At 37.4% G+C, this 3,045-nt stretch overlaps 1 non-coding gene across 1 annotated transcript; it reads left to right on the top strand.

Moving 5' to 3' along the window:
* The first annotated feature begins 369 nt into the window (after positions 1-369).
* On the top strand, positions 370-476 carry LOC127089644 (small nucleolar RNA R71). Its single transcript, XR_007791212.1, has one exon. It is a non-coding gene; the product is annotated as a small nucleolar RNA R71 (small nucleolar RNA).
* Positions 477-3,045: the final 2,569 nt, after the last annotated feature.

Raw genomic sequence — 3,045 nt, 5'->3', positions numbered from 1 at the left:
TCTGTTAGGAGTTGACAATCTGTAGGAGTGTAACCTTGAATTCCACAGACTTCGCAATTTTGAGTTACGGCAACCACGGTGGTTGGAGGTGATACATTTAAACTTTCAATTTTCTGGGCAAGAGCATCCACTTTTGCATTAACATGATCAAGGCTACTTATCTCGTACATGCCCCCTTTTGTTTGAGGTTTTTCTACCATTGTTCGATCGCTTCCACACTGATAATGATTTTGGGCCATGCTCTCGATAAGTTGATAAGCGTCGGTGTAAGGTTTATCCATAAGCGCACCACCGGCGGCGGCGTCTATTGTTAACCTTGTGTTGTACAAGAGACCATTGTAGAAGGTGTGAATTACTAACCAGTCCTCTAAACCATGGTGTGGGCAAAGTATCATCATGTCCTTGTATCTTTCCCATGCTTCGAAAAGAGACCCGTTGTGTTTTTGCTTAAATCCATTTATCTGGGCTCTCAACATAGCTGTTTTGCTTGGGGGGAAATATCGGGCAAGAAAGACTTTCTTCAACTCATTCCATGTGGTAACTGAATTGGAAGGAAGAGACTGAAGCCATCTTCTAGCTTTATCTCTTAACGAGAAAGGAAAGAGACGAAGTCGAATTACCTCTGAAGTGACACCATTAGCTTTAACAGTGTCAGCGTATTGGACAAATACGGATAAATGAAGGTTTGGATCCTCGGTAGGATTTCCAGAAAATTGATTCTGTTGCACTGCCTGCAACAGCGAAGGTTTAAGTTCGAAGTTGTTCGCTTCGATTGCGGGTGGAGCAATACTCGAACGCGACTCATCTTGCGATGGAGCAGCGTAATCTCGAAGAGCACGAGCTGGTTCGGCCATCGCTGGTATCGTCGAAGGAAGAAGATTTTTGAGATCAGGAATTTCGATTGGAGGAAGATTATTTCTAGCACGATACTCCCGAATTCGTCGTAATAATCGGAGATATCGTTCAACATCGTTGATTCGTAAGTAGTACGGTTCGCCTTGTGAGCGAGTGTGTGACATACAAATCAACGAAAAAGAAGGGAAAAATAAAAATTGCCTTAGTCTCAACAGCGTAACAGAAGAGTTACGATATCGACTAAATAGAAGTCCCCGGCAACGGCGCCAAAAACTTGATCGCGACTTTATGAGTCTATCGGGGTACTAACTGCAAGTGCACAGTCTAATCGCGTAGTTTTAAAAGATATCGATCCCACAGGGACTTAATGAATCGATCTACCGTTTTTCTAGGGTTACTGCGTAAAGCTAAGGCGGATGATACATTGATGATTAGGGAGAAAAGTAAAACTAAATTTGGATCTAGATTAAATATCAAATAACACGGATATCGGTATGTAGTTCGTCGTAATAAGGGGATCAAATCTTCGTTGGTCTTTTTCTTAATTTTAAAATAAGTCTTTTCAGTAGACACTAATAATTAAAAGTCTTCTCCTCAAACTCTCGCTCTGTTGAATTAGGCTGTGATTTTATATTTTAACATACGCTCTCACTATTTCGTCAAATCTAAAATCACTTTTTGAAAATAATAGAGTCTATAGAAACTCTTTTTGAGAAAACACTAACCGTTTAAACACCCTCGTCTCAAACTCTCGCTCTGTTGACTTAGATCATATGATTAAACTTAAATGCTTAACTCTCGTCCTCACATTTAACTTTTAAAAATAATTTTTGAAAATGATTAGAATTTAATTAACCTTAAAAATTGTTTTCGCCCTGATTTAAAGTTAATGTTCAATTTACACTGTCCAGTTAAAAGCTCAAACCGTCGTTCTATTGATTTTAACTTCTTTATGTCTTTTACTCTCGTACAAAAACCTTGGTATTAACTTTGTAAATTGAGACCAGAAAAAGAGTGACTATATTTTGAAATAAATTTAAACCAACTCAGTTTTGATTCCTTTATTCCGCTTACTTTACATACCGATATCTAAATTACTTAGCCGGACATGCTAAACACGCATAAACAATAATCATGCATAAATACGACCATATCAAACAAACAATATATATAAACAGCGGAACAAAGCATATGTAAATTAAAACTATAAATCAATTAATTAATGAACCTGTAAAAATACTAGAATTCTGGATTTCAACTCCTAGCTTCGATGCTCGAACACTCCACCACAAGTCGGTTGGATTTGTTCTTCATAATTCACGATCAGATAGGCAAGTAAAGACAAAGAAATAAAATACTATGATCTAACGTAAGGTTAGATCTAGTAAAAATTACACAATAGTTTCCGGTGTAGAAACTATCGTGAGAAAATAAATTGAATGCTTCGAAAATTCAACTAGAAAAGAAAAGAAAATAAAATGCTTGGAAATTAGAATGCTGGAAAATTAGAAAGTAGGAAAAATATTGCACGGAGAAGAGAGTTCAATTGTCTTTCTTTTGGTCTATTTATATTCACCCCTCCAAATAACCGTTTCCTTAAATTGGTATTCCGTCTGGTTCAAAGCGTGCATGAGAAAATTTAGGGAAAATGTTCCTTCCGTTACGCACATAAAGGCCAAAAAAATAGGAGTGGGATGCGTGACGTCCGTCACACTATGTGTTACGGTCGTAACACTAGGTTTAGGGGCGTGACGCTCGGCACGTACTTGTGGCGGTCGTCACAGCCATTTTCCTTGTTCCAAGCGTGGGTTGGGCTTTGATGAGATGCTTTTCCTAGAAAATCCTCTTTTTGCACCCCTCTTCTTTCTTTTTCACACGTGCTTTAAATAATGATACCTGAAATAAATAAAAAGAAAATACCGAGTAATATCGAATAATATAAAATAAATTGAATCAAATAACAATATAATTTAATTAAATCAAGTCCAAAAATGTGATATAGTTTCATGTTATCAAAGAAGCATGTCGATGATGCCAATGAAACTGCTTGTCTCATGCTAGCTACCATGAACACAGAATTTTAAAAGCAACATGAGAATATGGAAGCGTTCGATATGACCGAACACCTGAAGATGCTCTATCAAGAGCAAGCAAGGCATGGAAGGTTTGAAGTTTCAAAATCCCTTTTTC

Source organism: Lathyrus oleraceus, chromosome 5, assembly GCF_024323335.1.
Source record: "Lathyrus oleraceus cultivar Zhongwan6 chromosome 5, CAAS_Psat_ZW6_1.0, whole genome shotgun sequence".
Taxonomy (NCBI): domain Eukaryota; kingdom Viridiplantae; phylum Streptophyta; class Magnoliopsida; order Fabales; family Fabaceae; genus Lathyrus; species Lathyrus oleraceus.
Note: the sequence above shows the minus strand (reverse complement) of the source record. Positions and strands in the feature narration are given on the sequence as shown.